Genomic DNA, 26,647 nt, shown 5'->3' on the forward strand with positions numbered 1-26,647 from the left:
ATCTATTTGCAATATAACCCACCAGAAAAATCTACTGAATTGGTTTTAACAAGAAACCTTGAGGCGCATCGGTAGCGCGTCTGACTCCAGATCAGAAGGTTGCGTGTTCAAATCACGTCGGGGTCAGTTATCATTTTGAAGATAAAATGCTCTATTCTGCCAAAAAAATTCTATACAAGAAACTAAATACCTTGATTGTTGTCTACTTTCAATAATGTGATTATACCTCAAACTGATACCTATATCACTAGCACAGAGTCATTAAATTACTCACATTCTTATCAGTTCTCATAATTATTATGCAAAAAATATCCAGTTTAGAGAATACGTTACTTGAAGGCCAACTCTAAATGTTTGTAATGTAACAATACATTTAAAAGCAATGATCTTTTCTGGATCAATTTTGGATCACTACCATCACTTGTCTATTTTAACAATACATTTAGTACCAATTTGATTTTATGGATGACTTTTTCCATTCAAATGACCTATACTGTGATGCAAAAAAATTCTAAACTAAAGGAAAAACCACCAGACATATCTTTTTGTTTTGTTACCAAGGATATAGACTTGTTTGCTTGACAACTACCTAATTCAAGGTTTAGTATAAGCAAATGATCTATTTGCAATATAACCCACCAGAAAAATCTACTGAATTGGTTTTAACAAGAAACCTTGAGGCGCAACGGTAGCGTGTCTGACTCCAGATCAGAAGGTTGCGTGTTCAAATCACGTCGGGGTCAGTTATCATTTTGAAGATAAAATGCTCTCTTCTGCCAAAAAAATTCTATACAAGAAACTAAATACCTTGATTGTTGTCTACTTTCAATAATGTGATTATACCTCAAACTGATACCTATATCACTAGCACATAGTCATTAAATAACTCACATTCTTATCAGTTCTCATAATTATTATGCAAAAAATATCCAGTTTAGAGAATACGTTACTTGAAGGCCAACTCTAAATGTCTGTAATGTAACAATACATTTAAAAGCAATGATCTTTTCTGGATCAATTTTGGATCACTACCATCACTTGTCTATTTTAACAATACATTTAGTACCAATTTGATTTTATGGATGACTTTTTCCATTCAAATGACCTATACTGTGAAGCAAAAAAATTCTAAACAAAAGGAAAAACCACCAGACATATCTTTTTGTTTTGTTACCAAAGATATAGACTTGTTTGCTTGATAACTACCTAATTCAAGGTTTAGTATAAGCAGATGATCTATTTGCAATATAACCCACCAGAAAAATCTACTGAATTGGTTTTAACAAGAAACCTTGAGGCGCAACGGTAGCGCGTCTGACTCCAGATCAGAAGGTTGCGTGTTCAAATCACGTCGGGGTCAGTTATCATTTTGAAGATAAAATGCTCTCTTCTGCCAAAAAAATTCTATACAAGAAACTAAATACCTTGATTGTTGTCTACTTTCAATAATGTGATTATAGCTCAAACTAATACCTTTATCACTAGCATAGGGTCATTAAATATCTCACCGTCTTATCAGTTCTCATAATTATAATACTAAAAATATCCAGTTTAGATTAAACTTTACTTGAAGGCCAACTCTAAATGTCTGTAATGTAACAATATATTTAAAAGCAATTAGCTTTTCTGGATCAATTTTGGATCACTACCATCACTTGTCATTTTTAACAATACAATTAGTACCAATTAGATTTTTTGGATGACTTTTTCCATTCAAATGACCTATACTGTGATGCACAAAAATTCTACAGTAAAAGAAAAACCACCAGACATATCTTTTTGTTTTGTTACCAAGGAAGTAGGCTTGTTTGCTTGACAACTACCTAATTCAAGGTTTAGTATAAGCATATGAACTATTTGTAATATAAACCACCAGAGAATCTACCAAATCAGTTATAATAAGAGGCAACGGTAGCGCATCTCACTCAATATTAGAAGGTTGCGTGTTCAAATCACGTCGGGGTCAGTTATCATTTTGAAGATAAAATGCTCTTTTCTGCCCAAAAATACTATACAAGAAAATAAATACCAAGATTGTTGTCTACTTTCAATAATGTGATTATAGCTCAAACTGATACCTATATCACTAGCATATAGTCATTAAATATCTCACCTTCTTATCATTTCTCATAATTATAATACTAAAAATATCCAGTTTAGATTAAACTTTACTTGAAGGCCAACTCTAAATGCCTGTAATGTAACAATACATTTTAAAGCAATTAGCTTTTCTGGATCATTTATGGATCACTGCCGTCACTTGTCTTTTTAAAAATACATTTAGTACCAATTATATTTTAAAGATTACTTTTTCCAGTCACATGACCTATACTATGATGCATAAAAACTCTACACTGAATGAAAAACCAGAAAACATATCTTTTTGTTTTGTTACCAAGGATGTAGGCTTGTTTGCTTGACAACTACCTGATTCAAGGTTTAGTATAAGCAGATGAACTTTTTGTAATATAAACCACCAGAAAATCTACTGAATCAGTTTTAATAAGAGGCAATGGTAGCGCATCTGACTCAAGTTTAGAAGGTTGCGTGTTCAAATCTCGTCGGGGTCAGTTATCATTTTGAAGATAAAATGCTCTTTTCTGCCCAAAAATACTGTACTAGAAACTAATTACCAAGATTGTTATCTACTTTCAATAGTGTGATTATAACTCAAACTGATACCTATATCACTAGCACAGAGTCATTAAATTACTCACATTCTTATCAGTTCTCATAATTATTATGCAAAAAATATCCAGTTTAGAGAATACGTTACTTGAAGGCCAACTCTAAATGTCTGTAATGTAACAATACATTTAAAAGCAATGATCTTTTCTGGATCAATTTTGGATCACTACCATCACTTGTCTATTTTAACAATACATTTAGTACCAATTTGATTTTATGGATGACTTTTTCCATTCAAATGACCTATACTGTGATGCAAAAAAATTCTAAACTAAAGGAAAAACCACCAGACATATCTTTTTGTTTTGTTACCAAGGATATAGACTTGTTTGCTTGACAACTACCTAATTCAAGGTTTAGTATAAGCAGATGATCTATTTGCAATATAACCCACCAGAAAAATCTACTGAATTGGTTTTAACAAGAAACCTTGAGGCACAACGGTAGCGCGTCTGACTCCAGATCAGAAGGTTGCGTGTTCAAATCACGTCGGGGTCAGTTATCTTTTTGAAGATAAAATGCTCTATTCTGCCAAAAAAATTCTATACAAGAAACTAAATACCTTGATTGTTGTCTACTTTCAATAATGTGATTATAGCTCAAACTGATACCTTTATCACTAGCATAGGGTCATTAAATATCTCACCGTCTTATCAGTTCTCATAATTATAATACTAAAAATATCCAGTTTAAATTAAACTTTACTTGAAGGCCAACTCTAAATGTCTGTAATGTAACAATACATTTAAAAGCAATTAGCTTTTCTGGATCAATTTTGGATCACTACCATCACTTGTCATTTTTAACAATACATTTAGTACCAATTTGATTTTTGGGATGACTTTTTCCAGTCACATGACCTATACTATGATGCATAAAAACTCTACACTGAAGGAAAAACCAGAAAACATATCTTTTTGTTTTGTTACCAAGGATGTAGGCTTGTTTGCTTGACAACTACCTGATTCAAGGTTTAGTATAAGCAGATGAACTTTTTGCAATATAAACCACCAGAAAATCTACTGAATCAGTTTTAATAAGAAGCAACGGTAGCGCATCTGACTCAAGTTTAGAAGGTTGCGTGTTCAAATCTCGTCGGGGTCAGTTATCATTTTGAAGATAAAATGCTCTTTTCTGCCCTAAAATTCTATACTAGAAACTAATTACCAAGATTGTTATCTACTTCAATAATGTGATTATACCTCAAACTGATACCTATATCACTAGCACATAGTCATTAAATAACTCACATTCTTATCAGTTCTCATAACTATTATGCAAAAAATATCCAGTTTAGAGAATACGTTACTTGAAGGCCAACTCTAAATGTCTGTAATGTAACAATACATTTAAAAGCAATGATCTTTTCTGGATCAATTTTGGATCACTACCATCACTTGTCTATTTTAACAATACATTTAGTACCAATTTGATTTTATGGATGACTTTTTCCATTCAAATGACCTATACTGTGATGCATAAAAATTCTAAACTAAAGGAAAAACCACCAGACATATCTTTTTGTTTTGTTACCAAGGATATAGACTTGTTTGCTTGACAACTACCTAATTCAAGGTTTAGTATAAGCAGATGATCTATTTACAATATAACCCACCAGAAAAATCTACTGAATCGGTTTTAACAAGAGACCTCATGGCGCAACGGTAGCGCGTCTGACTCCAGATCAGAAGGTTGCGTGTTCAAATCACGTCGAGGTCAGTTATCATTTTGAAGATAAAATGCTCTGTTTAGCCAAAAAAATTCTATACAAGAAACTAAATACCATGATTGTTGTCTACTTTCAATAATGTGATTATAGCTCAAACTGATACCTATATCACTAGCATAGGGTCATTAAATATCTCACCTTCTTATCAGTTCTCATAATTATAATACTAAAAATATCCAGTTTAGATTAAACTTTACTTGAAGGCCATCTCTAAATGTCTGTAATGTAACAATGCATTTAAAAGCAATTAGCTTTTCTGGATCAATTATGGATCACTGCCGTCAATTGTCATTTTTAACAATACATTTAGTACCAATTTGATTTTTTGGATGACTTTTTCCATTCAAATGACCTATACTGTGATGCATAAAAACTCTACACTAAAAGAAAAACCAACAGACATATCTTTTTGTTTTGTTACCAAGGATGTAGGCTTGTTTGCTTGACAACTACCTAATTCAAGGTTTAGTATAAGCAGATGAACTATTTGTAATATAAACCACCAGAGAATCTACCAAATCAGTTATAATAAGAGGCAACGGTAGCGCATCTCACTCAATATTAGAAGGTTGCGTGTTCAAATCACGTCGGGGTCAGTTATCATTTTGAAGATAAAATGCTCTTTTCTGCCCAAAAATACTATACAAGAAAATAAATACCAAGATTGTTGTCTACTTTCAATAATGTGATTATAGCTCAAACTGATACCTATATCACTAGCATATAGTCATTAAATATCTCACCTTCTTATCATTTCTCATAATTATAATACTAAAAATATCCAGTTTAGATTAAACTTTACTTGAAGGCCATCTCTAAATGTCTGTAATGTAACAATGCATTTAAAAGCAATTAGCTTTTCTGGATCAATTATGGATCACTGCCGTCAATTGTCTTTTTTAAAAATACATTTAGTACCAATTATATTTTAAAGATTACTTTTTCCATTCACATGACCTATACTATGATGCATAAAAACTCTACACTGAAGGAAAAAACAGAAAACATATCTTTTTGTTTTGTTACCAAGGATATAGACTTGTTTGCTTGACAACTACCTAATTCAAGGTTTAGTATAAGCAAATGAAGTTTTTGTAATATAAACCACCAGAAAATCTACTGAATCAGTTTTAATAAGAGGCAACGGTAGCGCATCTGACTCAAGTTTAGAAGGTTGTGTGTTCAAATCACATCAGGGTCAGTTATCATTTTGAAGATGAAATGCTCTATTCTGCCCAAAAATGCTATACTAGAAACTAATTACCAAGATTGTTATCTACTTTCAATAATGTGAATATACCTCAAACTGATACCTATATCACTAGCACATAGTCATTAAATAACTTACATTCTTATCATTTCTCATAATTATTATACAAAAAAAATCCAGTTTAGAGAATACGTTACTTGAAGGCCAACTTTAAAAGTCTGTAATGTAACAATACATTTAAAAGCAATTAGCTTTTCTGGATCAATTTTGGATCACTACCATCACTTGTCTATTTTAACAATATATTTAGTACCAATTTGACTTTATGGATGACTTTTTCCATTCAAATGACCTATACTGTGAGGCATAAAAATTCTACACTAAAGGAAAAACCACCAGACATATCTTTTTGTTTTGTTACCAAGGATGTAGGCTTGTTTGCTTGACAACTACCTAATTCAAGGTTTAGTATAAGCAGATGAACTTTTTGTAATATAAACCACCAGAAAATCTACTGAATCAGTTTTAATAAGAGGCAACGGTAGCGCATCTGACTCAAGTTTAGAAGGTTGCGTGTTCAAATCTCGTCGGGGTCAGTTATCATTTTGAAGATAAAATGCTCTTTTCTGCCCAAAAATACTGTACTAGAAACTAATTACCAAGATTGTTATCTACTTTCAATAGTGTGATTATACCTCAAACTGATACCTATATCACTAGCACAGAGTCATTAAATTACTCACATTCTTATCAGTTCTCATAATTATTATGCAAAAAATATCCAGTTTAGAGAATACGTTACTTGAAGGCCAACTCTAAATGTCTGTAATGTAACAATACATTTAAAAGCAATGATCTTTTCTGGATCAATTTTGGATCACTACCATCACTTGTCTATTTTAACAATACATTTAGTACCAATTTGATTTTATGGATGACTTTTTCCATTCAAATGACCTATACTGTGATGCAAAAAAATTCTAAACTAAAGGAAAAACCACCAGACATATCTTTTTGTTTTGTTACCAAGGATATAGACTTGTTTGCTTGACAACTACCTAATTCAAGGTTTAGTATAAGCAGATGATCTATTTGCAATATAACCCACCAGAAAAATCTACTGAATTGGTTTTAACAAGAAACCTTGAGGCACAACGGTAGCGCGTCTGACTCCAGATCAGAAGGTTGCGTGTTCAAATCACGTCGGGGTCAGTTATCTTTTTGAAGATAAAATGCTCTATTCTGCCAAAAAAATTCTATACAAGAAACTAAATACCTTGATTGTTGTCTACTTTCAATAATGTGATTATAGCTCAAACTGATACCTTTATCACTAGCATAGGGTCATTAAATATCTCACCGTCTTATCAGTTCTCATAATTATAATACTAAAAATATCCAGTTTAAATTAAACTTTACTTGAAGGCCAACTCTAAATGTCTGTAATGTAACAATACATTTAAAAGCAATTAGCTTTTCTGGATCAATTTTGGATCACTACCATCACTTGTCATTTTTAACAATACATTTAGTACCAATTTGATTTTTGGGATGACTTTTTCCAGTCACATGACCTATACTATGATGCATAAAAACTCTACACTGAAGGAAAAACCAGAAAACATATCTTTTTGTTTTGTTACCAAGGATGTAGGCTTGTTTGCTTGACAACTACCTGATTCAAGGTTTAGTATAAGCAGATGAACTTTTTGTAATATAAACCACCAGAAAATCTACTGAATCAGTTTTAATAAGAAGCAACGGTAGCGCATCTGACTCAAGTTTAGAAGGTTGCGTGTTCAAATCTCGTCGGGGTCAGTTATCATTTTGAAGATAAAATGCTCTTTTCTGCCCTAAAATACTATACTAGAAACTAATTACCAAGATTGTTATCTACTTCAATAATGTGATTATACCTCAAACTGATACCTATATCACTAGCACATAGTCATTAAATAACTCACATTCTTATCAGTTCTCATAACTATTATGCAAAAAATATCCAGTTTAGAGAATACGTTACTTGAAGGCCAACTCTAAATGTCTGTAATGTAACAATACATTTAAAAGCAATGATCTTTTCTGGATCAATTTTGGATCACTACCATCACTTGTCTATTTTAACAATACATTTAGTACCAATTTGATTTTATGGATGACTTTTTCCATTCAAATGACCTATACTGTGATGCATAAAAATTCTAAACTAAAGGAAAAACCACCAGACATATCTTTTTGTTTTGTTACCAAGGATATAGACTTGTTTGCTTGACAACTACCTAATTCAAGGTTTAGTATAAGCAGATGATCTATTTACAATATAACCCACCAGAAAAATCTACTGAATCGGTTTTAACAAGAGACCTCATGGCGCAACGGTAGCGCGTCTGACTCCAGATCAGAAGGTTGCGTGTTCAAATCACGTCGAGGTCAGTTATCATTTTGAAGATAAAATGCTCTGTTTAGCCAAAAAAATTCTATACAAGAAACTAAATACCATGATTGTTGTCTACTTTCAATAATGTGATTATAGCTCAAACTGATACCTATATCACTAGCATAGGGTCATTAAATATCTCACCTTCTTATCAGTTCTCATAATTATAATACTAAAAATATCCAGTTTAGATTAAACTTTACTTGAAGGCCATCTCTAAATGTCTGTAATGTAACAATGCATTTAAAAGCAATTAGCTTTTCTGGATCAATTATGGATCACTACCGTCAATTGTCATTTTTAACAATACATTTAGTACCAATTTGATTTTTTGGATGACTTTTTCCATTCAAATGACCTATACTGTGATGCATAAAAACTCTACACTAAAAGAAAAACCACCAGACATATCTTTTTGTTTTGTTACCAAGGATGTAGGCTTGTTTGCTTGACAACTACCTAATTCAAGGTTTAGTATAAGCAGATGAACTATTTGTAATATAAACCACCAGAGAATCTACCAAATCAGTTATAATAAGAGGCAACGGTAGCGCATCTCACTCAATATTAGAAGGTTGCGTGTTCAAATCACGTCGGGGTCAGTTATCATTTTGAAGATAAAATGCTCTTTTCTGCCCAAAAATACTATACAAGAAAATAAATACCAAGATTGTTGTCTACTTTCAATAATGTGATTATAGCTCAAACTGATACCTATATCACTAGCATATAGTCATTAAATATCTCACCTTCTTATCATTTCTCATAATTATAATACTAAAAATATCCAGTTTAGATTAAACTTTACTTGAAGGCCATCTCTAAATGTCTGTAATGTAACAATGCATTTAAAAGCAATTAGCTTTTCTGGATCAATTATGGATCACTGCCGTCAATTGTCTTTTTTAAAAATACATTTAGTACCAATTATATTTTAAAGATTACTTTTTCCATTCACATGACCTATACTATGATGCATAAAAACTCTACACTGAAGGAAAAAACAGAAAACATATCTTTTTGTTTTGTTACCAAGGATATAGACTTGTTTGCTTGACAACTACCTAATTCAAGGTTTAGTATAAGCAAATGAAGTTTTTGTAATATAAACCACCAGAAAATCTACTGAATCAGTTTTAATAAGAGGCAACGGTAGCGCATCTGACTCAAGTTTAGAAGGTTGTGTGTTCAAATCACATCAGGGTCAGTTATCATTTTGAAGATGAAATGCTCTATTCTGCCCAAAAATGCTATACTAGAAACTAATTACCAAGATTGTTATCTACTTTCAATAATGTGAATATACCTCAAACTGATACCTATATCACTAGCACATAGTCATTAAATAACTTACATTCTTATCATTTCTCATAATTATTATACAAAAAAAATCCAGTTTAGAGAATACGTTACTTGAAGGCCAACTTTAAAAGTCTGTAATGTAACAATACATTTAAAAGCAATTAGCTTTTCTGGATCAATTTTGGATCACTACCATCACTTGTCTATTTTAACAATATATTTAGTACCAATTTGACTTTATGGATGACTTTTTCCATTCAAATGACCTATACTGTGAGGCATAAAAATTCTACACTAAAGGAAAAACCACCAGACATATCTTTTTGTTTTGTTACCAAGGATGTAGGCTTGTTTGCTTGACAACTACCTAATTCAAGGTTTAGTATAAGCAGATGAACTATTTGTAATATAAACCACCAGAGAATCTACCGAATCAGTTTTAATAAGAGGCAACGGTAGCGCATCTCACTCAAGATAAGAAGGTTGCGTGTTCAAATCTCGTCGGCGTCAGTTATCATTTTGAAGATAAAATGCTCTTTTCTGCCCTAAAATACTATACTAGAAACTAATTACCAAGATTGTTATCTACTTTCAATAATGTGATTATACCTCAAACTGATACCTATATCACTAGCACATAGTCATTAATTAACTCACATTCTTATCAGTTCTCATAATTATTATGCAAAAAATATCCAGTTTAGAGAATACGTTACTTGAAGGCCAACTCTAAATGTCTGTAATGTAACAATACATTTAAAAGCAATGATCTTTTCTGGATCAATTTTGGATCACTACCATCACTTGTCTATTTTAACAATACATTTAGTACCAATTTGATTTTATGGATGACTTTTTCCATTCAAATGACCTATACTGTGATGCAAAAAAATTCTAAACAAAAGGAAAAACCACCAGACATATCTTTTTGTTTTGTTACCAAAGATATAGACTTGTTTGCTTGATAACTACCTAATTCAAGGTTTAGTATAAGCAGATGATCTATTTGCAATATAACCCACCAGAAAAATCTACTGAATTGGTTTTAACAAGAAACCTTGAGGCGCAACGGTAGCGCGTCTGACTCCAGATCAGAAGGTTGCGTGTTCAAATCACGTCGGGGTCAGTTATCATTTTGAAGATAAAATGCTCTCTTCTGCCAAAAAAATTCTATACAAGAAACTAAATACCTTGATTGTTGTCTACTTTCAATAATGTGATTATAGCTCAAACTGATACCTTTATCACTAGCATAGGGTCATTAAATATCTCACCGTCTTATCAGTTCTCATAATTATAATACTAAAAATATCCAGTTTAGATTAAACTTTACTTGAAGGCCAACTCTAAATGTCTGTAATGTAACAATACATTTAAAAGCAATTAGCTTTTCTGGATCAATTTTGGATCACTACCATCACTTGTCATTTTTAACAATACAATTAGTACCAATTAGATTTTTTGGATGACTTTTTCCATTCAAATGACCTATACTGTGATGCACAAAAATTCTACAGTAAAAGAAAAACCACCAGACATATCTTTTTGTTTTGTGACCAAGGAAGTAGGCTTGTTTGCTTGACAAATACCTAATTCAAGGTTTAGTATAAGCAGATGAACTATTTGTAATATAAACCACCAGAGAATCTACCAAATCAGTTATAATAAGAGGCAACGGTAGCGCATCTCACTCAATATTAGAAGGTTGCGTGTTCAAATCACGTCGGGGTCAGTTATCATTTTGAAGATAAAATGCTCTTTTCTGCCCAAAAATACTATACAAGAAAATAAATACCAAGATTGTTGTCTTCTTTCAATAATGTGATTATAGCTCAAACTGATACCTATATCACTAGCATATAGTCATTAAATATCTCACCTTCTTATCATTTCTCATAATTATAATACTAAAAATATCCAGTTTAGATTAAACTTTACTTGAAGGCCAACTCTAAATGCCTGTAATGTAACAATACATTTAAAAGCAATTAGCTTTTCTGGATCATTTATGGATCACTGCCGTCACTTGTCTTTTTTAAAAATACATTTAGTACCAATTATATTTTAAAGATTACTTTTTCCAGTCACATGACCTATACTATGATGCATAAAAACTCTACACTGAAGGAAAAACCAGAAAACATATCTTTTTGTTTTGTTACCAAGGATGTAGGCTTGTTTGCTTGACAACTACCTGATTCAAGGTTTAGTATAAGCAGATGAACTTTTTGTAATATAAACCACCAGAAAATCTACTGAATCAGTTTTAATAAGAGGCAACGGTAGCGCATCTGACTCAAGTTTAGAAGGTTGCGTGTTCAAATCTCGTCGGGGTCAGTTATCATTTTGAAGATAAAATGCTCTTTTCTGCCCTAAAATACTATACTAGAAACTAATTACCAAGATTGTTATCTACTTCAATAATGTGATTATACCTCAAACTGATACCTATATCACTAGCACATAGTCATTAAATAACTCACATTCTTATCAGTTCTCATAACTATTATGCAAAAAATATCCAGTTTAGAGAATACGTTACTTGAAGGCCAACTCTAAATGTCTGTAATGTAACAATACATTTAAAAGCAATGATCTTTTCTGGATCAATTTTGGATCACTACCATCACTTGTCTATTTTAACAATACATTTAGTACCAATTTGATTTTATGGATGACTTTTTCCATTCAAATGACCTATACTGTGATGCATAAAAATTCTAAACTAAAGGAAAAGCCACCAGACATATCTTTTTGTTTTGTTACCAAGGATATAGACTTGTTTGCTTGACAACTACCTAATTCAAGGTTTAGTATAAGCAGATGATCTATTTACAATATAACCCACCAGAAAAATCTACTGAATTGGTTTTAACAAGATACCTCATGGTGCTACGGTAGCGCGTCTGACTCCAGATCAGAAGGTTGCGTGTTCAAATCACGTCGAGGTCAGTTATCATTTTGAAGATAAAATGCTCTGTTTAGCCAAAAAAATTCTATACAAGAAACTAAATACCATGATTGTTGTCTACTTTCAATAATGTGATTATAGCTCAAACTGATACCTATATCACTAGCATAGGGTCATTAAATATCTCACCTTCTTATCAGTTCTCATAATTATAATACTAAAAATATCCAGTTTAGATTAAACTTTACTTTAAGGCCAACTCTAAATGTCTGTAATGTAACAATACATTTAAAAGCAATTAGCTTTTCTGGATCAATTTTGGATCACTACCATCACTTGTCATTTTTAACAATACATTTAGTACCAATTTGATTTTTTGGATGACTTTTTCCATTCAAATGACCTATACTGTGATGCATAAAAACTCTACACTAAAAGAAAAACCACCAGACATATCTTTTTGTTTTGTTACCAAGGATGTAGGCTTGTTTGCTTGACAACTACCTAATTCAAGGTTTAGTATAAGCAGATGAACTATTTGTAATATAAACCACCAGAGAATCTACCAAATCAGTTATAATAAGAGGCAACGGTAGCGCATCTCACTCAATATTAGAAGGTTGCGTGTTCAAATCACGTCGGGGTCAGTTATCATTTTGAAGATAAAATGCTCTTTTCTGCCCAAAAATACTATACAAGAAAATAAATACCAAGATTGTTGTCTACTTTCAATAATGTGATTATAGCTCAAACTGATACCTATATCACTAGCATATAGTCATTAAATATCTCACCTTCTTATCATTTCTCATAATTATAATACTAAAAATATCCAGTTTAGATTAAACTTTACTTGAAGGCCAACTCTAAATGTCTGTAATGTAACAATGCATTTAAAAGCAATTAGCTTTTCTGGATCAATTATGGATCACTGCCGTCACTTGTCTTTTTTAAAAATACATTTAGTACCAATTATATTTTAAAGATTACTTTTTCCAGTCACATGACCTATACTATGATGCATAAAAACTCTACACTGAAGGAAAAACCAGAAAACATATCTTTTTGTTTTGTTACCAAGGATGTAGGCTTGTTTGCTTGACAACTACCTGATTCAAGGTTTAGTATAAGCAGATGAACTTTTTGTAATATAAACCACCAGAAAATCTACTGAACCAGTTTTAATAAGAGGCAACGGTAGCGCATCTGACTCAAGTTTAGAAGGTTGTGTGTTCAAATCACATCAGGGTCAGTTATCATTTTGAAGATAAAATGCTCTATTCTGCCCAAAAATGCTATACTAGAAACTAATTACCAAGATTGTTATCTACTTTCAATAATGTGATTATACCTCAAACTGATACCTATATCACTAGCACATAGTCATTAAATAACTTACATTCTTATCATTTCTCATAATTATTATACAAAAAAAATCCAGTTTAGAGAATACGTTACTTGAAGGCCAACTCTAAATGTCTGTAATGTAACAATACATTTAAAAGCAATTAGCTTTTCTGGATCAATTTTGGATCACTACCATCACTTGTCTATTTTACCAATACATTTAGTACCAATTTGATTTTATGGATGACTTTTTCCATTCAAATGACCTATACTGTGAGGCATAAAAATTCTACACTAAAGGAAAAACCACCAGACATATCTTTTTGTTTTGTTACCAAGGATGTAGGCTTGTTTGCTTGACAACTACCTAATTCAAGGTTTAGTATAAGCAGATGAACTATTTGTAATATAAACCACCAGAGAATCTACCGAATCAGTTTTAATAAGAGGCAACGGTAGCGCATCTCACTCAAGATAAGAAGGTTGCGTGTTCAAATCTCGTCGGGGTCAGTTATCATTTTGAAGATAAAATGCTCTTTTCTGCCCTAAAATACTATACTAGAAACTAATTACCAAGATTGTTATCTACTTCAATAATGTGATTATACCTCAAACTGATACCTATATCACTAGCACATAGTCATTAAATAACTCACATTCTTATCAGTTCTCATAACTATTATGCAAAAAATATCCAGTTTAGAGAATACGTTACTTGAAGGCCAACTCTAAATGTCTGTAATGTAACAATACATTTAAAAGCAATGATCTTTTCTGGATCAATTTTGGATCACTACCATCACTTGTCTATTTTAACAATACATTTAGTACCAATTTGATTTTATGGATGACTTTTTCCAATCAAATGACCTATACTGTGATGCAAAAAAATTCTAAACTAAAGGAAAAACCACCAGACATATCTTTTTGATTTGTTACCAAGGATATAGACTTGTTTGCTTGACAACTACCTAATTCAAGGTTTAGTATAAGCAGATGATCTATTTGCAATATAACCCACCAGAAAAATCTACTGAATTGGTTTTAACAAGAAACCTTGAGGCGCAACGGTAGCGCGTCTGACTCCAGATCAGAAGGTTGCGTGTTCATATCACGTCTGGGTCAGTTATCTTTTTGAAGATAAAATGCTCTATTCTGCCAAAAAAATTCTATACAAGAAACTAAATACCTTGATTGTTGTCTACTTTCAATAATGTGATTATAGCTCAAACTGATACCTTTATCACTAGCATAGGGTCATTAAATATCTCACCGTCTTATCAGTTCTCATAATTATAATACTAAAAATATCCAGTTTAAATTAAACTTTACTTGAAGGCCAACTCTAAATGTCTGTAATGTAACAATACATTTAAAAGCAATTAGCTTTTCTGGATCAATTTTGGATCACTACCATCACTTGTCATTTTTAACAATACATTTAGTACCAATTTGATTTTTTGGATGACTTTTTCCAGTCACATGACCTATACTATGATGCATAAAAACTCTATACTGAAGGAAAAACCAGAAAACATATCTTTTTGTTTTGTTACCAAGGATGTAGGCTTGTTTGCTTGACAACTACCTGATTCAAGGTTTAGTATAAGCAGATGAACTTTTTGTAATATAAACCACCAGAAAATCTACTGAATCAGTTTTTATAAGAAGCAACGGTAGCGCATCTCACTCAATATTAGAAGGTTGCGTGTTCAAATCACGTCGGGGTCAGTTATCATTTTGAAGATAAAATGCTCTTTTCTGCCCAAAAATACTATACTAGAAACTAATTACCAAGATTGTTATCTACTTCAATAATGTGATTATACCTCAAACTGATACCTATATCACTAGCACATAGTCATTAAATAACTCACATTCTTATCAGTTCTCATAATTATTATGCAAAAAATATCCAGTTTAGAGAATACGTTACTTGAAGGCCAACTCTAAATGTCTGTAATGTAACAATACATTTAAAAGCAATGATCTTTTCTGGATCAATTTTGGATCACTACCATCACTTGTCTATTTTAACAATACATTTAGTACCAATTTGATTTTATGGATGACTTTTTCCATTCAAATGACCTATACTGTGATGCATAAAAATTCTAAACTAAAGGAAAAACCACCAGACATATCTTTTTGTTTTGTTACCAAGGATATAGACTTGTTTGCTTGACAACTACCTAATTCAAGGTTTAGTATAAGCAGATGATCTATTTGCAATATAACCCACCAGAAAAATCTACTGAATTGGTTTTAACAAGAAACCTTGAGGCGCAACGGTAGCGCGTCTGACTCCAGATCAGAAGGTTGCGTGTTCAAATCACGTCCACGTCGGGGTCAGTTATCTTTTTGAAGATAAAATGCTCTATTCTGCCAAAAAAATTCTATACAAGAAACTAAATACCTTGATTGTTGTCTACTTTCAATAATGTGATTATAGCTCAAACTGATACCTTTATCACTAGCATAGGGTCATTAAATATCTCACCGTCTTATCAGTTCTCATAATTATAATACTAAAAATATCCAGTTTAAATTAAACTTTACTTGAAGGCCAACTCTAAATGTCTGTAATGTAACAATACATTTAAAAGCAATTAGCTTTTCTGGATCAATTTTGGATCACTACCATCACTTGTCATTTTTAACAATACATTTAGTACCAATTTGATTTTTTGGATGACTTTTTCCAGTCACATGACCTATACTATGATGCATAAAAACTCTACACTGAAGGAAAAACCAGAAAACATATCTTTTTGTTTTGTTACCAAGGATGTAGGCTTGTTTGCTTGACAACTACCTGATTCAAGGTTTAGTATAAGCAGATGAACTTTTTGTAATATAAACCACCAGAAAATCTACTGAATCAGTTTTTATAAGAAGCAACGGTAGCGCATCAGACTCAAGTTTAGAAGGTTGCGTGTTCAAATCTCGTCGGGGTCAGTTATCATTTTGAAGATAAAATGCTCTTTTCTGCCCTAAAATACTATACTAGAAACTAATTACCAAGATTGTTATCTACTTCAATAATGTGATTATACCTCAAACTGATACCTATATCACTAGCACATAGTCATTAAATAACTCACATTATTATCAGTTCTCATAATTATTATGCAAAAAATATCCAGTTTAGAGAATACGTTACTTGAAGGCCAACTCTAAATGTCTGTAATGTAACAATACATTTAAAAGCAATGATCTTTTCTGGATCAATTTTGGATCACTACCATCACTTGTCTATTTTAACAATACATTTAGTACCAATTTGATTTTATGGATGACTTTTTCCATTCAAATGACCTATACTGTGAAGCATAAAAATTCTAAACTAAAGGAAAAACCACCAGACATATCTTTTTGTTTTGTTACCAAGGATATAGACTTGTTTGCTTGACAACTACCTAATTCAAGGTTTAGTATAAGCAGATGATCTATTTACAATATAACCCACCAGAAAAACCTACTGAATCAGTTTTAACAAGAGACCTCGTGGCGCAACGGAAGCGCGTCTGACTCCAGATCAGAAGGTTGCGTGTTCAAATCACGTCGAGGTCAGTTATCATTTTGAAGATAAAATGCTCTATTCTGCCAAAAAAATTCTATACAAGAAACTAAATACCTTAATTGTTGTCTACTTTCAATAATGTGATTATAGCTCAAACTGATACCTTTATCACTAGCATAGGGTCATTAAATATCTCACCGTCTTATCAGTTCTCATAATTATAATACTAAAAATATCCAGTTTAAATTAAACTTTACTTGAAGGCCAACTCTAAATGTCTGTAATGTAACAATACATTTAAAAGCAATTAGCTTTTCTGGATCAATTTTGGATCACTACCATCACTTGTCATTTTTAACAATACATTTAGTACCAATTTGATTTTTTGGATGACTTTTTCCAGTCACATGACCTATACTATGATGCATAAAAACTCTACACTGAAGGAAAAACCAGAAAACATATCTTTTTGTTTTGTTACCAAGGATGTAGGCTTGTTTGCTTGACAACTACCTGATTCAAGGTTTAGTATAAGCAGATGAACTTTTTGTAATATAAACCACCAGAAAATCTACTGAATCAGTTTTAATAAGAAGCAACGGTAGCGCATCAGACTCAAGTTTAGAAGGTTGCGTGTTCAAATCTCGTCGGGGTCAGTTATCATTTTGAAGATAAAATGCTCTTTTCTGCCCTAAAATACTATGCTAGAAACTAATTACCAAGATTGTTATCTACTTCAATAATGTGATTATACCTCAAACTGATACCTATATCACTAGCACATAGTCATTAAATAACTAACATTCTTATCAGTTCTCATAACTATTATGCAAAAAATATTCAGTTTAGAGAATACGTTACTTGAAGGCCAACTCTAAATGTCTGTAATGTAACAATACATTTAAAAGCAATGATCTTTTCTGGATCAATTTTGGATCACTACCATCACTTGTCTATTTTAACAATACATTTAGTACCAATTTGATTTTATGGATGACTTTTTCCATTCAAATGACCTATACTGTGATGCATAAAAATTCTAAACTAAAGGAAAAACCACCAGACATATCTTTTTGTTTTGTTACCAAGGATATAGACTTGTTTGCTTGACAACTACCTAATTCAAGGTTTAGTATAAGCAGATGATCTATTTACAATATAACCCACCAGAAAAATCTACTGAATCGGTTTTAACAAGAGACCTCATGGCGCAATGGTAGCGCGTCTGACTCCAGATCAGAAGGTTACGTGTTCAAATCACGTCGAGGTCAGTTATCATTTTGAAGATAAAATGCTCTGTTTAGCCAAAAAAATTCTATACAAGAAACTAAATACCATGATTGTTGTCTACTTTCAATAATGTGATTATAGCTCAAACTGATACCTATATCACTAGCATAGGGTCATTAAATATCTCACCTTCTTATCAGTTCTCATAATTATAATACTAAAAATATCCAGTTTAGATTAAACTTTACTTGAAGGCCAACTCTAAATGTCTGTAATGTAACAATACATTTAAAAGCAATTAGCTTTTCTGGATCAATTTTGGATCACTACCATCACTTGTCATTTTTAACAATACATTTAGTACCAATTTGATATTTTGGATGACTTTTTCCATTCAAATGACCTATACTGTGATGCATAAAAACTCTACACTAAAAGAAAAACCACCAGACATATCTTTTTGTTTTGTTACCAAGGATGTAGGCTTGTTTGCTTGACAACTACCTAATTCAAGGTTTAGTATAAGCAGATGAACTATTTGTAATATAAACCACCAGAGAATCTACCAAATCAGTTATAATAAGAGGCAACGGTAGCGCATCTCACTCAATATTAGAAGGTTGCGTGTTCAAATCACGTCGGGGTCAGTTATCATTTTGAAGATAAAATGCTCTTTTCTGCCCAAAAATACTATACAAGAAAATAAATACCAAGATTGTTGTCTACTTTCAATAATGTGATTATAGCTCAAACTGATACCTATATCACTAGCATATAGTCATTAAATATCTCACCTTCTTATCATTTCTCATAATTATAATACTAAAAATATCCAGTTTAGATTAAACTTTACTTGAAGGCCAACTCTAAATGTCTGTAATGTAACAATGCATTTAAAAGCAATTAGCTTTTCTGGATCAATTATGGATCACTGCCGTCAATTGTCTTTTTTAAAAATACATTTAGTACCAATTATATTTTAAAGATTACTTTTTCCATTCACATGACCTATACTATGATGCATAAAGACTCTACACTGAAGGAAAAAACAGAAAACATATCTTTTTGTTTTGTTACCAAGGATATAGACTTGTTTGCTTGACAACTACCTAATTCAAGGTTTAGTATAAGCAGATGAAGTTTTTGTAATATAAACCACCAGAAAATCTACTGAATCAGTTTTAATAAGAGGCAACGGTAGCGCATCTGACTCAAGTTTAGAAGGTTGTGTGTTCAATTCACATCAGGGTCAGTTATCATTTTGAAGATGAAATGCTCTATTCTGCCCAAAAATGCTATACTAGAAACTAATTACCAAGATTGTTATCTACTTTCAATAATGTGATTATACCTCAAACTGATACCTATATCACTAGCACATAGTCATTAAATAACTTACATTCTTATCATTTCTCATAATTATTATACAAAAAAAATCCAGTTTAGAGAATACATTACTTGAAGGCCAACTTTAAAAGTCTGTAATGTAACAATACATTTAAAAGCAATTAGCTTTTCTGGATCAATTTTGGATCACTACCATCACTTGTCTATTTTAACAATATATTTAGTACCAATTTGATTTTATGGATGACTTTTTCCATTCAAATGACCTATACTGTGAGGCATAAAAATTCTACACTAAAGGAAAAACCACCAGACATATCTTTTTGTTTTGTTACCAAGGATGTAGGCTTGTTTGCTTGACAACTACCTAATTCAAGATTTAGTATAAGCAGATGAACTATTTGTAATATAAACCACCAGAGAATCTACCAAATCAGTTTTAATAAGAGGCAACGGTAGCGCATCTCACTCAAGATAAGAAGGTTGCGTGTTCAAATCTCGTCGGCGTCAGTTATCATTTTGAAGATAAAATGCTCTTTTCTGCCCTAAAATACTATACTAGAAACTAATTACCAAGATTGTTATCTACTTTCAATAATGTGATTATACCTCAAACTGATACCTATATCACTAGCACATAGTCATTAAATAACTCACATTCTTATCAGTTCTCATAATTATTATGCAAAAAATATCCAGTTTAGAGAATACATTACTTGAAGGCCAACTCTAAATGTCTGTAATGTAACAATACATTTAAAAGCAATGATCTTTTCTGGATCAATTTTGGATCACTACCATCACTTGTCTATTTTAACAATACATTTAGTACCAATTTGATTTTATGGATGACTTTTTCCATTCAAATGACCTATACTGTAATGCGTAAAAATTCTAAACTAAAGGAAAAACCACCAGACATATCTTTTTGTTTTGTTACAAAGGATATAGACTTGTTTGCTTGACAACTACCTAATTCAAGGTTTAGTATAAGCAGATGATCTATTTGCAATATAACCCACCAGAAAAATCTACTGAATCAGTTTTAACAAGAGACCTTGAGGCGCAATGGAAGCGCGTCTGACTCCAGATCAGAAGGTTGCGTGTTCAAATCACGTCGGGGTCAGTTATCATTTTGAAGATAAAATGCTCTATTCTGCCAAAAAAATTCTATACAAGAAACTAAATACCTTGATTGTTGTCTACTTTCAATAATGTGATTATAGCTCAAACTGATACCTATATCACTAGCATATAGTCATTAAATATCTCACCTTCTTATCATTTCTCTTAATTATAATACTAAAAATATCCAGTTTAGATTAAACTTTACTTGAAGGCCAACTCTAAATGTCTGTAATGTAAAAATACATTTAAAAGCAATTAGCTTTTCTGGATCAATTACAGATCACTGCCATCACTTGTCATTTTTAACAATACATTTAGTACCAATTTGATTTTTTGGATGACTTTTTCCATTCAAATGACCTATACTGTGAGGCATAAAAATTCTACACTAAAGGAAAAACCACCAGACATATCTTTTTGTTTTGTTACCAAGGATGTAGGCTTGTTTGCTTGACAACTACCTAATTCAAGGTTTAGTATAAGCAGATGAACTATTTGTAATATAAACCACCAGAGAATCTACCAAATCAGTTATAATAAGAGGCAAGGGTAGCGCATCTCACTCAATATTAGAAGGTTGCGTGTTCAAATCACGTCGGGGTCAGTTATCATTTTGAAGATAAAATGCTCTTTTCTGCCCAAAAATACTATACTAGAAACTAATTACCAAGATTGTTATCTACTTCAATAATGTGATTATACCTCAAACTGATACCTATATCACTAGCACATAGTCATTAAATAACTCACATTCTTAACAGTTCTCATAATTATAATACTAAAAATATCCAGTTTAGATTAAACTTTACTTGAAGGCCAACTCTAAATGTCTGTAATGTAACAATACATTTAAAAGCAATGATCTTTTCTTGATCAATTTTGGATCACTACCATCACTTGTCTATTTTAACAATACATTTAGTACCAATTTGATTATATGGATGACATTTTCCTTTCAAATGACCAATACTGTGATGCATAAAAATTCTAAACTAAAGGAAAAACCACCAGACATATCTTTTTGTTTTGTTACCAAGGATATAGACTTGTTTTGCTTGACAACTACCTAATTCAAGGTTTAGTATAAGCAGATGATCTATTTACAATATAACCCACCAGAAAAATCTACAAAATCGGTTTTAAAAAGAGACCTCGTGGCGCAACGGTAGCGTGTATGACTCCAGATCAGAAGGTTGCGTGTTCAAATCAAGTCAGGGTCAGTTATCATTTTGAAGATAAAATGCTCTATTCTGCCAAAAAAATTCTATACAAGAAACTAAATACCATGATTGTTGTCTACTTTCAATAATGTGATTATAGCTCAAATTGAAACCTATATCACTAGCATAGGGTCATTAAATATCTCACCATCTTATCAGTTCTCATAATTATAATACTAAAAATATCCAGTTTAGATTAAACTTTACTTGAAGGCCAACTCTAAATGTCTGTAATGTAACAATACATTTAAAAGCAATTAGCTTTTCTGGATCAATTTTGGATCACTACCATCACTTGTCATTTTTAACAATACATTTAGTACCAATTTGATTTTTTGGATGACTTTTTCCATTCAAATGACCTATACTGTGATGCATAAAAATTCTACACTAAAAGAAAAACCACCAGACATATCTTTTTGTTTTGTTACCAAGGATGTAGGCTTGTTTGCTTGACAACTACCTAATTCAAGGTTTAGTATAAGCAGATGAACTATTTGTAATATAAACCACCAGAGAATCTACCAAATCAGTTTTAATAAGAGGCAACGGTAGTGCATCTCACTCAATATTAGAAGGTTGCGTGTTCAAATCACGTCGGGGTCAGTTATCATTTTGAAGATAAAATGCTCTTTTCTGCCCAAAAATACTATACAAGAAAATAAATACCAAGATTGTTGTCTACTTTCAATAATGTGATTATAGCTCAAACTGATACCTATATCACTAGCATATAGTCATTAAATATCTTACCTTCTTATCATTTCTCTTAATTATAATACTAAAAATATCCAGTTTAGATTAAACTTTACTTGAAGGCCAACTCTAAATGTCTGTAATGTAAAAATACATTTAAAAGCAATTAGCTTTTCTGGATCAATTATGGATCACTGCCGTCAATTGTCTTTTTTAAAAATACATTTAGTACCAATTATATTTTAAAGATTACTTTTTCCATTCACATGACCTATACTATGATGCATAAAAACTCTACACTGAAGGAAAAAACAGAAAACATATCTTTTTGTTTTGTTACCAAGGATATAGACTTGTTTGCTTGACAACTACCTAATTCAAGGTTTAGTATAAGCAGATGAAGTTTTTGTAATATAAACCACCAGAAAATCTACTGAATCAGTTTTAATAAGAGGCAACGGTAGCGCATCTGACTCAAGTTTAGAAGGTTGTGTGTTCAAATCACATCAGGGTCAGTTATCATTTTGAAGATGAAATGCTCTATTCTGCCCAAAAATGCTATACTAGAAACTAATTACCAAGATTGTTATCTACTTTCAATAATGTGATTATACCTCAAACTGATACCTATATCACTAGCACATAGTCATTAAATAACTTACATTCTTATCATTTCTCATAATTATTATACAAAAAAAATCCAGTTTAGAGAATACGTTACTTGAAGGCCAACTTTAAAAGTCTGTAATGTAACAATACATTTAAAAGCAATTAGCTTTTCTGGATCAATTTTGGATCACTACCATCACTTGTCTATTTTAACAATATATTTAGTACCAATTTGATTTTATGGATGATTTTTTCCATTCAAATGACCTATACTGTGAGGCATAAAAATTCTACACTAAAGGAAAAACCACCAGACATATCTTTTTGTTTTGTTACCAAGGATGTAGGCTTGTTTGCTTGACAACTACCTAATTCAAGGTTTAGTATAAGCAGATGAACTATTTGTAATATAAACCACCAGAGAATCTACCGAATCAGTTTTAATAAGAGGCAACGGTAGCGCATCTCACTCAAGATAAGAAGGTTGCGTGTTCAAATCTCGTCGGCGTCAGTTATCATTTTGAAGATAAAATGCTCTTTTCTGCCCTAAAATACTATAGTAGAAACTAATTACCAAGATTGTTATCTACTTTCAATAATGTGATTATACCTCAAACTGATACCTATATCACTAGCACATAGTCATTAAATAACTCACATTCTTATCAGTTCTCATAATTATTATGCAAAAAATATCCAGTTTAGAGAATACATTACTTGAAGGCCAACTCTAAATGTCTGTAATGTAACAATACATTTAAAAGCAATGATCTTTTCTGGATCAATTTTGGATCACTACCATCACTTGTCTATTTTAACAATACATTTAGTACCAATTTGATTTTATGGATGACTTTTTCCATTCAAATGACCTATACTGTGATGCATAAAAATTCTAAACTAAAGGAAAAACCACCAGACATATCTTTTTGTTTTGTTACCAAGGATATAGACTTGTTTGCTTGACAACTACCTAATTCAAGGTTTAGTATAAGCAGATGATCTATTTGCAATATAACCCACCAGAAAAATCTACTGAATCAGTTTTAACAAGAGACCTCGAGGAGCAATGGTAGCGCGTCTGACTCCAGATCAGAAGGTTGCGTGTTCAAATCACGTCGGGGTCAGTTATCATTTTGAAGATAAAATGCTCTATTCTGCCAAAAAAATTCTATACAAGAAACTAAATACCTTGATTGTTGTCTACTTTCAATAATGTGATTATAGCTCAAACTGATACCTATATCACTAGCATAGGGTCATTAAATATCTCACCGTCTTATCAGTTCTCATAATTATAATACTAAAAATATCCAGTTTAAATTAAACTTTACTTGAAGGCCAACTCTAAATGTCTGTAATGTAACAATACATTTAAAAGCAATAAGCTTTTCTGGATCAATTTTGGATCACTACCATCACTTGTCATTTTTAACAATACATTTAGTACCAATTTGATTTTTTGGATGACTTTTTCCATTCAAATGACCTATACTGTGAGGCATAAAAATTCTACACTAAAAGAAAAACCACCAGACATATCTTTTTGTTTTGTTACCAAGGATGTAGGCTTGTTTGCTTGACAACTACCTAATTCAAGGTTTAGTATAAGCAGATGAACTATTTGTAATATAAACCACCAGAGAATCTACCAAATCAGTTTTAATAAGAGGCAACGGTAGCGCATCTCACTCAATATTAGAAGGTTGCGTGTTCAAATCACGTCGGGGTTAGTTATCATTTTGAAGATAAAATGCTCTTTTCTGCCCAAAAATACTATACAAGAAAATAAACACCAAGATTGTTGTCTACTTTCAATAATGTGATTATAGCTCAAACTGATACCTATATCACTAGCATATAGTCATTAAATATCTCACCTTCTTATCATTTCTCTTAATTATAATACTAAAAATATCCAGTTTAGATTAAACTTTACTTGAAGGCCAACTCTAAATGTCTGTAATGTAAAAATACATTTAAAAGCAATTAGCTTTTCTGGATCAATTACGGATCACTGCCATCACTTGTCATTTTTAACAATACATTTAGTACCAATTTGATTTTTTGGATGACTTTTTCCATTCAAATGACCTATACTGTGAGGCATAAAAATTCTACACTAAAGGAAAAACCACCAGACATATCTTTTTGTTTTGTTACCAAGGATGTAGGCTTGTTTGCTTGACAACTACCTAATTCAAGGTTTAGTATAAGCAGATGAACTATTTGTAATATAAACCACCAGAGAATCTACCAAATCAGTTATAATAAGAGGCAAGGGTAGCGCATCTCACTCAATATTAGAAGGTTGCGTGTTCAAATCACGTCGGGGTCAGTTATCATTTTGAAGATAAAATGCTCTTTTCTGCCCAAAAATACTATACTAGAAACTAATTACCAAGATTGTTATCTACTTCAATAATGTGATTATACCTCAAACTGATACCTATATCACTAGCACATAGTCATTAAATAACTCACATTCTTATCAGTTCTCATAATTATAATACTAAAAATATCCAGTTTAGATTAAACTTTACTTGAAGGCCAACTCTAAATGTCTGTAATGTAACAATACATTTAAAAGCAATGATCTTTTCTTGATCAATTTTGGATCACTACCATCACTTGTCTATTTTAACAATACATTTAGTACCAATTTGATTATATGGATGACATTTTCCTTTCAAATGACCAATACTGTGATGCATAAAAATTCTAAACTAAAGGAAAAACCACCAGACATATCTTTTTGTTTTGTTACCAAGGATATAGACTTGTTTGCTTGACAACTACCTAATTCAAGGTTTAGTATAAGCAGATGATCTATTTACAATATAACCCACCAGAAAAATCTACAAAATCAGTTTTAAAAAGAGACCTCGTGGCACAACGGTAGCGTGTATGACTCCAGATCAGAAGGTTGCGTGTTCAAATCAAGTCAGGGTCAGTTATCATTTTGAAGATAAAATGCTCTATTCTGCCAAAAAAATTCTATACAAGAAACTAAATACCATGATTGTTGTCTACTTTCAATAATGTGATTATAGCTCAAATTGATACCTATATCACTAGCATAGGGTCATTAAATATCTCACCATCTTATCAGTTCTCATAATTATAATACTAAAAATATCCAGTTTAGATTAAACTTTACTTGAAGGCCAACTCTAAATGTCTGTAATGTAACAATACATTTAAAAGCAATTAGCTTTTCTGGATCAATTTTGGATCACTACCATCACTTGTCATTTTTAACAATACATT

General features: G+C 31.6%; 8 non-coding genes across 8 annotated transcripts; all 8 read left to right on the forward strand.

Moving 5' to 3' along the window:
- Positions 1-1,288: 1,288 nt before the first annotated feature.
- Positions 1,289-1,360, forward strand: TRNAW-CCA (transfer RNA tryptophan (anticodon CCA)). Its single transcript has one exon. It is a non-coding gene; the product is annotated as a tRNA-Trp (tRNA).
- Positions 1,361-4,335: 2,975 nt separating this feature from the next.
- Positions 4,336-4,407, forward strand: TRNAW-CCA (transfer RNA tryptophan (anticodon CCA)). The gene has a single exon. It is a non-coding gene; the product is annotated as a tRNA-Trp (tRNA).
- A 3,581-nt stretch (positions 4,408-7,988) lies between these two features.
- Positions 7,989-8,060, forward strand: TRNAW-CCA (transfer RNA tryptophan (anticodon CCA)). The gene has a single exon. It is a non-coding gene; the product is annotated as a tRNA-Trp (tRNA).
- Positions 8,061-10,420: 2,360 nt separating this feature from the next.
- TRNAW-CCA (transfer RNA tryptophan (anticodon CCA)) lies at positions 10,421-10,492 on the forward strand. The gene has a single exon. It is a non-coding gene; the product is annotated as a tRNA-Trp (tRNA).
- Positions 10,493-17,125: 6,633 nt separating this feature from the next.
- Positions 17,126-17,197, forward strand: TRNAW-CCA (transfer RNA tryptophan (anticodon CCA)). The gene has a single exon. It is a non-coding gene; the product is annotated as a tRNA-Trp (tRNA).
- Positions 17,198-18,346: 1,149 nt separating this feature from the next.
- Positions 18,347-18,418, forward strand: TRNAW-CCA (transfer RNA tryptophan (anticodon CCA)). Its single transcript has one exon. It is a non-coding gene; the product is annotated as a tRNA-Trp (tRNA).
- A 2,360-nt stretch (positions 18,419-20,778) lies between these two features.
- Positions 20,779-20,850, forward strand: TRNAW-CCA (transfer RNA tryptophan (anticodon CCA)). The gene has a single exon. It is a non-coding gene; the product is annotated as a tRNA-Trp (tRNA).
- A 3,582-nt stretch (positions 20,851-24,432) lies between these two features.
- TRNAW-CCA (transfer RNA tryptophan (anticodon CCA)) lies at positions 24,433-24,504 on the forward strand. The gene has a single exon. It is a non-coding gene; the product is annotated as a tRNA-Trp (tRNA).
- The last annotated feature ends 2,143 nt before the right edge of the window (positions 24,505-26,647 follow it).

This window comes from Taudactylus pleione, unplaced genomic scaffold, assembly GCF_031769625.1.
Source record: "Taudactylus pleione unplaced genomic scaffold, aTauple2 ptg000393l, whole genome shotgun sequence".
NCBI lineage: Eukaryota > Metazoa > Chordata > Amphibia > Anura > Myobatrachidae > Taudactylus > Taudactylus pleione.